Raw genomic sequence first — 15,260 nt, 5'->3', positions numbered from 1 at the left:
ACAAGTTCAGTAAAGAAAAAGACAAAAGTTAAGTATTTACGGAGTGTTTATTAAGTTGTTTCACAGGGTTTTCTGATTTGACATTAAGAGGAAAATCAGCAAGTCAGTCTATATCCAACGTATATCCTAGAGGTGGCAGGTAATAAATATTCATGAATTTTTCATTTTAAAACCTTTAGCATAAAAAATAAATCTTTAGCCCTAGCCTGTTTGGCTCAATGGATAGAGTGTCGGCCTGCGGACTCAAGGGTCCCAGGTTTGATTCTGGTCAAGGGCATGTACCTTGGTTGCAGGCACATACCCAGGAGGCAGCTGATCGACATTTCTCTCTCATCGATGTTTCTAACCATCTATCCCTCTCCCTTCCTCTCTGTGAAAAATCAATAAAATATATATATAAAAAAATCTTTAGATAGATATATTTACCTCAGAACAAACAAAGTTAAGTAAGCCTTCCTAATTAATAAAAACTTATTTTTAAAATTAAATAAAACTTGCCACAACCTGCTTATCTAATGAAGTGCTTAGTTACAATTTAGATGGGGAAGAAAACAATTCAATTAATCTCTAAGAAGTCAGAGTTCAGTCAAGGACAAAATAGTATTTTTAAAGCTCCCACATGTCAATGAAGATTGACAGACAGTCTATCAAATACAGCAGAATGGATTGGTGTTATGACAGGACAAGCCCAAGGAACTATGGGAGTTCAAAGAAAGGGTCTCCAGCTCTCCCTGGGAAACGAGTCAGTGAAAACTTCATAGAAGTGGAGACAGTTGAACCAAATCCTATAATTCTGCCCTCTTTGGTTTTTTCCCCCTCAATTTCACCATCACACTGATGTTTTGTTTCTGAACCCAACTTCTCTGATTGATGCCCTGGATTTGGCATCCTTATTAGTGGTTGGTGTACTGGTCCTCTGTGACTCTAAAAAGATCCACACCTCACCCTAGCTGGTTTGGCTCAGTGGATAGAGTGTCGACCTGCACTGAAGGGTCCTGGGGTTCAATTCTGGTCAAGAGCATTGGCCTCGGTTGTAGGCTTAACCCCTGGCCCTGGTCTGGGTGTGTGTGGGAGGCAACCAATTGATGAGTCTCTCGATGTTTCTCTCTGTCTCTCCCCCTCCCTTCCCTCTCTCTAAAAATCAGTGGAAAAATATCCTTGGGTGAGGATTAACAAAACAAACAAACAAACAAATAAATAAACAAACAAACAAATAAATGATAGACAAACCCACACCTCTTCCCTCCAGTAGGCAAATATGAACAGATGATAATAAATGTTGTAGTCCCCATTCCCCTCAGAGTCAAGGCCCTCCACCATTTGGCACCATCGTTTCTCTAACTTCTCTTGTCATGCTCTCCCCTTTCTTACTTAGCTCTAGCCAGACCTTTTTGTTGTTCCTTGAACACTTGAAGCATACTAAAATTGAGAAGGCTAAAAGGCTAATTCCAATGTAACCCTGATATTTGGGGGGGGGGGGGGGGGGGGGGCGGGGGAACTTTAGCAATCTGAATCTGTGCCAGCAAGCCCAGTGTACATTCTTGATAACGTATAATTAAGTCACTGCCTCTTTCCAGAAACTGGTCTTGCAAGACCTGTTACCTAAATACAGAGGCCATAAACTATGAATAGTGCACAGCCCCGGGGAGGGGGGGGGGGTGTGGTTATTAGTGCTGGTGCCAGGCAAGATCATTAAATATGGTCTCAAGACCCCCAATACCTGGGGCCTTTTTTTGCAAAGCCTGCGAAAGGACCGGAAGCATAATCCATATTTGAGGGACAGGCACCAGAAAAAATATAAAAGAGAAGCTCCCTGCATGTTACTTGGCTCAGACTTGGGAAGTTATTCTGCTGAGTCCGCCGGTGTAATAAACTATGTAATTCCTTTTCTCTAAAGCGTTACTTGGTTTTTCTCCGGTCTTTTGCAACATCTCAGGGCCTTTGCACTGGCTCCTTCCTCTGTCCAAAGCAACCTTTGCCAAATATCTGCGAGGCTCATTCTCTCACAGTCAAGTCTTAGCACTGACCATCCTATTTAAAATGCAAACCCTGCCCCTAGCATTTTCATGCCCCTTTACCTTGCTCTACTTTTCCCTAAAGCACATGTCATGTTTTATCATTCTCAATAATTTACTTCTTTATTGTGTTCATTATGTTTTTACTAGATTGTAAGCTTAAGAAAAAAGAAGGATATTTATGTTTTATTCACTCAACAGCCTTTATCAGTAGTTATCACATGTAGGAGCCCAATAAATATTTATTACTGAGAGAATATTGGCATTAGCAGCCTAAGAAAGTTATATCCGAGGCCCCACACATTAGAAAGCACAGAACTACCTCTCTGCCTTTTAATTATTAAGCTGCACAAGTGTAAAACACTCATTTTCATTTTACCCTTCAGTCAACAAAGCAATAAAGGCTCTTGAACTTGCTTAATGAGTCCTTGAGAATGATGGGTAATTGATGTGAAGCAGCCTAGCCACCTGCCAGGTAGCTGCTGGGGTCACCTGATGAGCTCCTCAAAAGTGGAGCATCCCCCCCCCCCCCCCCCCCCCCGAACATCTGTCTGAACAAGCCTGGGGCGGGGGGGGGGGGGGGGGTGTAGGTGAAGAAGAGCTGAGACAGTTTCTACTCTAAGGCCTTTGTTCTCATTGCCTATAGGGGGTCTGAGGCTTTGTTCCCATTCTCTCAGCCTGGGACCCTCATTCTGGACCCTGGTTTATTAGATTCCTCAAAGACTGGTCCCAAAGCTGTTTAATTAGAATCCAACTCTGTGATTCCATCCAGGTTCACAGGATAACTAGGTCTGAACCTTGCTCTCTCGAGTCTCTTCTCTGGCCTGTCATTTCCTGGCCGATGGCACTCAATGTTTCTTTTTACAGAACAGATTGCACCAGTCAGATTGGGTTTGAATCCAGCTGGGTCATTTCCTGGTTGATTGACTTTGGATAGTTTCTGAACCCTTTGACAATATTGAATTTTACCTGAGTTCTGAGAAAACAGAGAGGATTAATAATTCCTTCCACCTTTTATATTCTGGGAAATAGCTAATCTCTCAGTGTTATTGTCATAATAAACTAGTTAATATTAATAACAGGAAAAAAAACAAAAGGAAGGCCAGCCTTTATAAGCTGGTCATCTGGGCAGCTTCACCAGGAAGCTGCAGCTTCATGCTCCCCAGGGAACCACTCGTCTATTCCTTGCATCTCACTGGGAGGAAAAACCAAACAAAAGGGGAAATAGGCATATATACAAGGAAGTTGGGGGTGACATAGGAAAGATGCTTGCCTGTCAGTCGAAACTGAGAAAAATATAATTGGCTAGGGCAGTGGTTGGCAAACTGCGGCTCGCGAGCCACATGCGGCTCTTTGGCCCCTTGAGTGTGGCTCTTCCACAAAATACCACATGCGGGCACACACGTACAGTGCAATTGAAACTTCATGGCCCATGCCCAGAAGTCGGTATTTTGTGGAAGAGCCACACTCAAGGGGCCAAAGAGCCACATGTGGCTCGCGAGCCGCAGTTTGCCAACCACTGGGCTAAGGGGATAGAGCCACTGCAAGCATGAGAAACCCTACAGGGTTAACTGGTTAAGCTCGTAGTTATGATCCCCAGACGAAGAGTTCTCTCACTCTTGTTCTGTTCTTGTGCACTTCCTGCTCTGTGACCTGCACTCGCCCCATGCACTGGCCTGCCATGTGACCTTAAGCAACCACATGGCCCATGGCCAGGCGTAATCTACACGTGTGCAAGGGACTGCAAGAACACAAGCTTAGCTAGCCAACTGCTGCACTAGTCTGTTCTCTAATATGGAGCAAAGGCTCTGGGTAGTGGCCTTAATTCTAGCCCTGTTAAAGACAAAATTGAACTTTTTCCATGGCAGGATGGAGGGAAATGCAACATTGGAAACCCAGGGGTTTTATTCCATGAAAATAAAGATCACTCAGCCTCCCATGTGAGTCTCAGGAAATTCCTTTTCTTGAGACATCACAAGTACTCCACTTCCACTGGTAACAGATGGGGACACAGAGGGCATCCCATCAATAACAAAAGTCAATCTTGCCCATGCAGATTCCATGATAAGATCTGTCCACACTCTCTCCAGGGCCTCCCTAGATTCATTGCCTTGTTTACCTGCTTCTAAAAAAACCCCCAGACTCCCTTCTCCTTACTGCAATAGCCTAAATAAAACTAGCTCCTAATTGCCCAATGCATTGTCTTTCATACTTTTAAGCCTTAATTTTCCTATTTATAAAAGATCATCGTAACTACTTCTTAGGACTGGTTGTGAGGAGTAAATGAGATAATGTGTGTAAAGCACAGTAAGCTTTTAATAAATTTTTTTAAATATATTTTTATTGTTTTCAGGGTGAAAGGGAGAGGGAGATAGAAATATCAATGGTGATAATCATTGATTGGCTGGCTCCTCCACGCCCGCCCCCCCCCCCCCGCCCCCCCCCCCCCACCAGGAACCGAGCCCACAACCCGGGCATGTGCCCTTGACCGGAATCAAACCCGGGACCCTTAAGTTCAAAGGCCGATGCTCTATCCACTGAGCCAAACGAGCTAGGGCATAAATATTTTGATAAAATTATTATACCTATTATTAATTCCCTCCAGCCTAGTTCTACCAGGCCTTTCTCCTTAGGGTTTCCTGTGCTGATTAATGTCTGATGGGTGTTATCATTAATGTGCAACTTGCTGTCTTTACACATTTCCTGTTCTAGACATTTTCTAAAAGCTTTTGCGGGTTGTTCATATCTAGCCCTACTAAGCCACTATCAACCACCGAACACATCTAGGAGCATATCCCAAATGCTGTCTGAAAACAGTGTATCAACACCCCTCCCCATTCAGAAATGGAATTCTGAACTGCTTCCCCAACCCACCCCCACATTTGTTCTCCGAGATCTGGCTTTGCTTTTCCCTTCACATTTGATTCTTGGTAGTTTTTCTTACATTGAGTGTCGCTTCTTGCTTGTTCAGCTACTTGCCTCCAGGTTCTACTGGTGGTCGGTGTGAGTCAACTTCAGCTCAGGAGAGGGCTAGAGCTAATCACTGCCTCACGATGCTTTTGCAGAACCTTGCCAGTGCTTAGAATTGGAATTTCCTGGGACCTTTTTAATATTTCCCATATGCAGGTGGCTCCCCAGACCAATTAAGTCAGGGCATCTTGGTATGGATTTTTTGTTGGGAAATGGCTTGTGTTTTTGTTTTTCCAATTACATTAACTAAGAAAGTTTCCTTAAAGTTTTCCTTGCCTGACTCATCCTAAATCTTTGGATGCTTCTAAGGGGAAGTCTGCTAGTAAGGGAAAGTAGAGGAGAAGTTAAGTGTCTGTTATAAACAGCTGATTAGCTTGATATTTTATGGATGTGTATTTTAGATCTATAATTTTATTTTATAAGCTACACCTTTAAAAGCAGTTAACATTTTTAAGCAACTGAAATTAATTAAATTTATAATTGCTGCCCCTCCCCCAATAGTTGTAGTGAATTCTAGCAAAGAGCACTAACATTAACTGCTGATTTTCTACAGGAAGCAAAACAAGTCCCCAACTGCCCCAATCTTCTTTTTTCTCATCTCCTAGTCAATGTAAAACCTTCCCCACCTCCCCTTTTAGCTGGAAACTATGAGAAAATACTCAAAAGCAATCTTGTTTGGTTTTAGTAAAAAGCCAGAGGTGAAATTATGATCCAGAAATTTTTTAATCTTTATTGTTGAAAGTATTACATATGTCCCCTTTTTTCTCCCATTGACCCCCCATAGCCCGCCCTGCCCCCAGCCACAGGCCATAGGCCACAGGCCTCCACCAACCTATTGTCTGTGTCCCTGGCTTATCCAGGACACTGGTGTTTTTTATTTTTTTAAATTTGTATTTATTTATTTTTTGACACTGGTATTTTTTAAATGGGTTCTAGATGTTTCCATGTGCAGCAAAGGTTAAAAACTGTCAATGGCCCTGACTGGTGTGGCTCAGTTGGTTGGGCGTCATCCCATGCATCAAAGGGTCACTGGTTTGATTCCAGGTCAGGGCATATACCCAGATTGTAGGTTCCAACCCTGGTGTCAGGGTGTGTGCAGGAGGCAATCAACAGATGTTTCCCTCTCCCTCTCTCTTTAAAAAAAAAAAAAAAGAGCCTGGCTATTGTGGCTCAGTGGCTGAGCATGGACCTGTGAACCGTTCAGGGTTCTAATCCCAGTCAGAGCACATGCCGGGGTTTCAGGAAAGAAAACAAGGAAAGGCACAGATGTGCTCAAGAGAACCAGCACTGGGTCCTTTGTCTTAATAGTTTTTATCTGTTTTCTAAAGGTGGAAATTTTGGGGGAGATCTCAGGGCTGAAGTGCTCCTTTCATATGCAAACTAGCCATTCCAGAGCCATACTCTGCCCCCTCCTCTATCAGGCGTTCACACTCAGGGCAGCAATTCCCCCGCACTAATCACCCCAGGGACAGGTACCAGACAACTTGAGATAGCCCCTACACCCTAGAGCCCACTGAAATTATTCCAACTAGCTAATCCTCAGCCTGCTTACCCTGCCTCATATATTTCTTCTCACAGAAAGAACAATAAATCCTCTAGACAGCCCCTCTTCCCCCAAGTTCCTGTTACCTCTGACCAGCTTTGGTACATCCCCTTGTGCCCCTCCTCCACTGGAGTGTGGCTTTGCCCCCTTCTGTTGGGAACTGTGAGTAACTATCTTTTCATTGGCAATCATCTCATGATTTGTTGGCTTCACCATTCCTGAATGATAATAAAATGTACTTTTTAAAACCTACCAAAGTCTGGTGAATCCAACAGGCTCTAGCTTCCTGCTGCTAAGGAAATCAGTGTTGAAAACAGGTCTTATAAAGTCCTAAAGGCCAATGTTTTCCAGATCTCAACTAAGATTTCAGGAAACGCTGGGGGCAGATGCCAGCTTAGCCAAAGGTGCCACATACCTGGGCTCCCCAGAGGGCAGATGCTCAGCACTTTCAGTTCACATATCACGCACCTCCTATGGCAAGTACACCTCCTGAGAGAAGGCTGAGTTCTGGCATCACTTTTGATAAGACCCATATCTTGTGAGGAGGCTACCTTCAGATGTACACTAATCCAGTGATTTACTGCACTAAAGGAGTATTTTACCGGAGTTACTGACACTTTTTTTACTTCAAAGAGAGAATCATCCCCTCAGTCTACCCTGATTCCATAGAGGCCTTCTATTAGAACATGCAATTTATGAAGGAACAGCTTGTGAAAAATACACATTGTTTCTTTCTCACCATTGGCCTCCCATGGCCTCATTATTCAACTATTCTCATTCTTGGAACCACCCCTTCCCCCCATCTCCCACCCACAGTGGTCAAAGCTCCAAATGACCCTTCTCTGCTAGTCTTCCCCAAAGCCTCCAAGAGATGCCCCAATATTGATTCCTCCATCAGTCTCATCTTTTTCCCCTATATTCTGGTCCATTTGGGGTTTCCCAAAACCTCAAGGCTTAGCTTTCAGAAATGCTTAGGGACCAGTGTCAGGCACAGCACTTGAGTTTTAGTGGGGGATTGGGCTGCTTCACGGACTGTGACAGTAATACAAGTTAAAACAGGTTTTGAACCCAACCAACATTTATTTAAAAAATAATAATAATGAATTGATTAGAGAGAAACAGCTTGGGTGGGGCTGTAAATTGGATGGGGCGGAGGTCTCAGGGAATCACCAAGTTGGAGTGAACAGTGTGAGCCAGGCTGATGGAAACTCATATATGGCTACCAGTCAGCTCTTCAAAGGGGGAGGTCCCAGCACAGGAACAATGACCCCTTCGAGCGCCCCAATCTGGAAGAAAGCCACCCCGAGTTCTTCCTCTGATGCCAGACATTCCAGTTCCTCCCTAAATGTCCCAGGTTCCTTTCAAGTCACCATCCCAGTGCTGGAGTTCAGAGTGATCAAGTCTGAGTAAGTTCGTGTTCCAGCCCTTTAAGAGAAACTGGTTGGTTGTCCAGCAGCCTTCATGTCACTCAGCCACAATCCCATCTGGTTTTTAAAGACTGAAGTTATGTGGATTTGTCTTCCCAGCTCTGGAAACCTGGGCTGGGGTCTGGTCTGGGGCTGGGACTCCTTGCTCCTCACAGAAGGTCTCTGCAGCTACATCTCTCCTGATTAAAAACATACCATACCACACATAGGTGTCACACCAGCCCGTTCAGCTCCTCCACTCCCCCTACCAGTCTCGATGTACTTTCTTCTTTACTTCTCTAATTGTAGGACTTTCATTCAACAAGCTTTCAAGTGGTTCTTTAGTTGTAATTTTGATGTGGTTGTGGGACGCAGCTAGTATTGCCATCTTGGTTCTCCCTCTACCTCTATGATTTTACAAATAAATGTTCTCTTACAGTTTGAGTCTTGGCTCTAAATTCTTTCTTAGCCAGAACTCAAGTACTGAGGTTGCTGAACCCAGGTCCAGTCTAACCCCATATGTCTAACATCTGGTGCCTTTCCTGCTGCCCCCAATAGTTATGCACTCATTGGTTGATTCTTACATGTGCCCTGACTGGGGATCAAACCTGCAACCTTGGCACATCAGGACGATGCTTTAACTAACTGAGCTACCCAGCCAGGGCCATACCGGCCAACCATGTTTCTAAGAGGAAATGTATCTCAAGATCCAAACAAATGACATATGAGGAGCAGCAGAATGCATCACCCTGGAATGGGCTACTTTGGCATGTGGATGATTCAGAGCTGAAGGCAATCAGGGCCGAGCAGACTCAGGAACAGTTGTTTACCTCCCATAAAGGGCCTGAAAGAAGTTAGGTAGAAGGCCTGTACCAGGAAGAGAGCTATTAACAAAAATAACTATCAACATAAGAAACATTCAAACCAGTGAAGAATTTTTGTGAGTTTATTTGGGCCAAACTGTTGACAATTGTTGGGAAGCAAAATCTCAATGGATTAAGATAATGCTCCCGAGAATGGTGGTTTTGCACCTTATTTTATACATTACAATAAAAAGAGGAGACTTAAGTGAGTTACGTGAAATCCACTGGAGATAGATTAGGAAGGCAAGAGAAAGCAAAGCAGGGAAATCTCTGGGATTGGATAAAAAATAAAATCATAGACACATACTTCTTTTATAGGATGTATACTATAGTTAACAGTCAATAATTAACTCAATAACAACGAGGGGACTTGTGGTATGTTATTTGAGGGTTCTGGAAAAAGGAAATTATTTTGATATTACGAAGATATGTTATCATAGATGCAAAAAGACAATAAACAGGCTCAGTTAAGGTAAAGACTGACCTTTGTCAAGGAAGATACCAGCCGAGGACATGAATACCCACCATAAATTGCTTTTAGCTTAAATAGTTTTCATTTCAGACTTTTGTGGTTATTTTAAGTCTCTGAGTTTGTAAGGCTGCCGTGCAGGCCTCCCCTGAGCTTGTCAGGTTTAGTATGTGACCCCTTTTTGTCCACATCCTATATAATAAAAGGGTAATATGCAAATCGACTGAACGGTGGAACGACCAGTCACTATGATGTGCACTACCAGCAGGGGACAGACGCTCAACGCAAAAGCTGCGCCCTGGTGATCAGTGCACTCCCACAGGGGGAGTGCCGCTTAGCCAGAAGCCCGGGTCACGGCTGGTGAGCACAGTGGTGGTGGCGGGAGCGGGCCTAAGCCATCAGTTGGACATCCCCCAGGGGCTCCCAGACTGTGAGAGGGCACAGGCTGGGCTGAGGGACACCCCCCCCCCCCCCCCAGTGCACAAATTTCGTGCACCCAACCTCTAGTAATGTTTATTACAGAAAGACTTAGCTGCATGACATGGCAAACTTGTGTTTACCAAACATTTGCTCTTCTCATCTTCCTATGAATTGTCTTCCTCCTCTAAACCTTTCTCCTTAGCTCAGGATGGTATACAAACTGAAATTGTATGAGGGACTGAGAGTCTCCTATTTTTATTGGGCTCCCGCATGTACAAAATTTGTTTTTCTCCTGCTAATCTCTCTATGTCAATTTAATTATTAAACCAGCCAAAGAACCTAGAAGGAAAGAAGGAAGGAAAGGAAGGAGTTTTCTATCCCTACACAAACAAATGAACGTTCAGAATATAATACTGTTTGCAAGCTAAACAGCCTCTAGCTAATGGCCAACTGGGTGCAGTGAAGTGAACACTGCCTTAGGAGGTTAGGGTTCTGGTCCCAACTCTCCCACTCATTTCTCCATAGAGACTCAGATGACTCATCAATAAAATGCACATACCCCTTTAATATCTTCCTTGCCAGATATTAGGAGAATGGCCCAGGCTGTCTCTGGCAATTCCAAACATGATTTAAATGAAAGCTGAGCTTTAAGAGGTTCATTTGCTGCTGTGAAGAATTCCGACATTGAATGATTTATGAAGTTTTTGGAGTGCGTGGTAGTGACGTAAAGGATCTTTCTGAAGGAGCTTATTAATTCAATCATCACAGCAGAGAGAATGGGGAGTGTGGTGGAAGGAAGAGGTGGGCTGTATGGCTGGACCCAAGGTTCACAAAAGGACCACGGGTGGCCAATTTATTTCTTGCTGCAATGTTTCCTTTTCCTCAAATCAAGAGCCCTATTGCATCTCATTAGTCTCAGAGTAGCCATTTGCCTTCTTTCCAAAGGGCAGTCATTTGCCACCTGTCGGTTTGTATTAATATAAACTTTGAAGACGGCTTTTTGTTCTAGGAAAAAAGCCTCTCAGTAGGGCAGTTTAAGGCAATCAGACATTCTGCTTCAGAAAGGCAGAATTAATTGACTGCAGAAAATAAGCTGACATTCTGCTCCAAGTAATGTTGAAGGGAAGTAATCTTGAATGGGTTTGTAACTGGTTCATTTACACAATTTTTATTACTTTAAAGGATTCAGTCAGCTTTTAAAGTCCAGGGGCCTCAGTTTAGTAAAAATTGCCCTGGGTGAGATGTTGTTTCGTGTTTATTACAAACATTTAAGCTGCTGCTGATGGTTCCTTAAGGAGCATTAAACTATTAAATGCCAATTCTTATTTTCATTTTGCTAATTACCTCTTTTTTTTAAAAAAAATTTTTTTAATTGACTTTTAGAGAGAAAGGAAGGGAGAGAGAGAGAGAGAAACATCAATGTTAGAGTGAAACATCTATTGGCTGCCTCCTGCAAGCCCCCTACTGGGGATAGAGCCCACAACTGGAGCATGTGCCCTAACTGGGAATCGAACCAGCACGGGACAAAGCCCAACCAACTAGCCAGGACTTGCTCATTATCTCTTAACAGAAACTTCTTTTGATTGATTTTCATCAGCCAGCTGCCAATCGGGCAGATTTCAAAGAACTTTTCTTTAAAGAAATCATTCAACTCAAGTCCCCTCAGTGGTGAGCTTTAGCAAAGGCCTGGAGGAAGGAGAGAAAGTGATGAGGGAGCCTGAGATGAATAAAACTGGGTAAACAAAACAGTGGTCTTGGAACTCCCTGCTAGGTGAGATATGATGACCAGATGATTTATTGTTCAAACCAGAGCACTTTTGAGACTAAAGGGGGGTGCTAACTGGATGGGGTACCAGGAAAATCTGGGACAAACTTAGGGAAATGAGGACGCACGGTGACTATAGTACTTGGCTTAGCAGTTCTGTGCCTGTGGAAAGTCACTTGACCTTTTTGAGCTTATTTCTTAGCTTCACAATGAAGAAAATAATGTTCTGCAGGATTTTTGTACTTATTAGTGTCAGGGAGAAAAGAGCTTTCCTCTACCCTCCCAGGTTTTCATGGCTGGTCTGATAATTAAATTGACATGACACTGATTAACAAAAAAACTAAAATTTAATTACATACATGCAGGGCCCTTATAAGAATGAGACCCACAGGCTGTCAGACAATTAAGGTTGATGTGTACTTCTGAGCTTCACTTAAAGTTTATATGCCTTTCCTTGCCGTTCAAGGGGTAGAGGCCTCAAATTTCAGAGGGGAGAAAGACAACTTACAAGAAGATGAAGGAACAAGTGTTTGGTAAACAGAAGTTTACCATGTCATGCAGAGACAACAGGACACAGAGAGAATTCTTTTAAAAACATCTGTTTTAATTTATTGACTTTAGAAAGAGAGAGAGATCAATTTGTTGTTCCACTCATTTATGCATTCATTTGTTGATTCTTATGTATGCCTTGAATGGAGATCAAACCCACAACCTTGGCATATTGGGAGCATGCTCTAACCAACTGAGCTACCCAGGCAGGGCCAACACAGAGAACTTTGAATAAGCAGGCCTTACTACGTGTCCCCAAGTCTACCACATCTAGTTCATATTCTTCATAGTTATCCTTGGCGATAGTTCCTGGATCAAGCTAAATTCTTTCAAGCAGGTAAGGGGAGAGGGTGAGAGTAAAAGCTATTCTTGAGTCTTGGTGGCCTCAATAGTCTGCAGCTCAAAATAATCCGCATGTTAAAGTGACACATTCTGGAGAGACTCATTTTGAACCCCTTCATTAGTCCTGGAGATACACATAATACATTTTACAACTTGTAAAACATGATATAAATATGAGGTGCTATCACAGTTAGTGAAGCAAAGTCAAGTTTACTGCTTGCTACTGAAAGACTGAATATAAAAATAGGCAATGTCTGGACCATATATAAAAATAGAACTTTGACCTGAGTCAGGTTAGTGAGATGCTAGGAGAATGCCTTAACAAGTGGACCAAGTAAAATGGAGACAGATAGTTAAATAGTTTACAGCCTGATAATGAATCTCAAGATCTTATCTTCCCTAAGGACACTTAGGAGCAAATGGTTTACACATTCCAGACTGTGCAGGAGAAGGGGACAGGGCAAACCAACCTCAGTCCTCTCAGTACCTCTTTGGTGACATTCTTTGAAGGTGAAATTGACCAGAGAATGACCCTGACCTCTGTATATGCTCAGTTTGATTCATCAGCCTATTAAAGGACACCCCTGGAAAGCTGATGAATATTCTATTGAGATCCTCTCTGAGATCTCCCCTAAAATTCTCACCTTTAGAAAACAGATAAAAACTCTTAAGACAAAGGACCCAATACACACTCTCTTGAGCATGCCTATGCCTTTTCCTGCTTTCTTTCCTCAGGCATGTATCTTTGCTTTTTTTTTTTTATCTTAAGCTCTAAAGGCCCCCACAGCACTTGCAACCAAGAAAGCAGTGGGCAGTGGCAGCTTGTCCTGGGCTAACTCCCTGAACTTGTCTCCAAGGGGACTCCTTTTGCCTCTGTAACTTGTTTCTTGCGTCCATGCAGCCCAGCTGGCTCATTATCCTGCCTCTGTGACTTTCTAAAGGGCCAACCTCTCTGAGACTTCACTCTTTTCTCACATTTCCAAAGGGCCAAGGCAACTCTGCCTGGCACACTCCTGTTGCTATGATCTTGTCTCTTCTCGATTAAGCACTTCTTTTTTTTCATTGTCCCCTTCTTTAATAAACATGCTTTCAAAATCACCTGTACTCATTTCATGAAATCTTTCCTTCGTGAAGTCAAGATCTGCCTCAGTCCCAGTGTCATTCCAGTGATAGACCCACAATCTGCAGCAACCCGCCAGGAAATCAACTCCTTACCTATTATAAACAGCCCAAGATGCCAGCCTGCTATAAAGCAGACTTGCAAGAAGCCAGTCTAATGACAATCCAGGAAACAAAACAATAGCCTCTGTTACAGTCAGCCCAAAATGGCCAGGAGTTGGTTAATAACTGACAGCTTCCATAATTTTTATCTCCACTTCCAACTTAGGACCAACTAAAGAAAACCAAATATGCACCCCTAACCAATGACATAGGTGTTCCACTTCCAGTTAGTCAGCCTGCAGCTTCCTCATGCCAACAGCCTTGTTTTTTTGTTTTTTATCATGCCAACAGCCTTTAATTGGAGCAACTGGAGGCTTCCTTTTTTTCTACTAAAAAGCTTTTCCATTCCTCTGCCTGCCTTTGAGTCTCTGCCAAAACAAAAGTGAGGAGGGCTGACTCTGAGTCAATAGCCTTTGCTTTTCTCATTTGTTTGTCTTCATTTATTTCCACACCTGATATTCACACAGGGGACCTTGAATGGGATTTTCCATGTTTTTGTTTTTGTTTTTCCACATTTTCTTGGAATTGTCAATAAAGCTTTAAAGCTGAAAAAAAAAAAAGGTACTAATTGAAGCAGGTTGGTAAGGGGCTCGCAAAATTCCTGGCAAGTGGAATAGGGAAACTGAGACAAATGGTTAAACGAAGGCCAAGCAATTAGCAGCCAGCTAATAAATCACAAGGTCTTATCTTCCCTAACCAAAGACACTTAGAACAGGTGGTTTACTTCTCTCCTCCCCAACCATAGAGGGAGTAGCTTACATCACCCAGTTAGTGAGATAGATAACAGGGACCCAATTAGTGCTAGACAAACCCAAGAATGGATAAAGTCAAGGGAATAAATAATAGAAACCCCAATTAGAGCCAGACAAGTCCAAGACAGAGGTAAAGCTGACCAGAGAATGATCCCAAGACTCACTGTACCCTCATTTTGATGTATCAGCCTAACTTTTCTGAGTTGAAGCAGCCCCACCTTAGCTCACTCCTGTTGTGATGTTGCTTCTTCTATCCTAAGCCCTTTCTTCATCCCACTTAATAAACGTACTCTCAAAATCACCTGGATTCATGTCTTGGAATCTTTCCTGCACAAAATCAAGAACCCACACATTCCAAACCGTGCTGGGGCAGAACCATGTTGGCCTGGTTCCTTTCCAGTGACACAAAGTACATCCATAGCACTAAGAGTAACCTAACAGGTCCTGCTACCATTATGTCATCAATCTCTACAAACTAAATCTGAGTAGAAATATCCCTGGGGTAGTAGAATTACTCTAGGGAGGGGGGGGGGGGGGGGGCGGGCGATGCTGCGGCTTCTCAAGAAAGGATATTTGCATTTCCTGTGATGCAATTGATTCCACAAAATTAGCAGGGCTGGAGCCTTTTCACTGGTATCATGGGTGAACAGCTGCCTACTGATGAGAGGACCCCCGCGCAGAAGGGGCTGAGGGTGGTGATCAGTAAAGGGTATACTAGAAGAGGTCACCTCACCTAGGGTGCATGTTCATTTGGAATAAAGACAACATTTCCCATCCATTCTTTCACCTAAATGGGCTAAGTTCTGGTGAATCAGATGAGCAGCATCTGCACAGTACATAGATCCCATAGTGCTTCTTTCCCTGGAGAGGTTTTTGTTTTCCCTCTTTACTCCCTCCTCTGCCTTCTCCCCTGTTAGTGGATGCAGACGTAGAATAGAAGGAGTG

Source organism: Myotis yumanensis, unplaced genomic scaffold (assembly GCF_028538775.1).
Source record: "Myotis yumanensis isolate MYYU_CA2020_CCGP unplaced genomic scaffold, mMyoYum1.0.hap1 SCAF_13, whole genome shotgun sequence".
Lineage (NCBI taxonomy): Eukaryota > Metazoa > Chordata > Mammalia > Chiroptera > Vespertilionidae > Myotis > Myotis yumanensis.
This window is presented reverse-complemented; position numbering follows the sequence as displayed.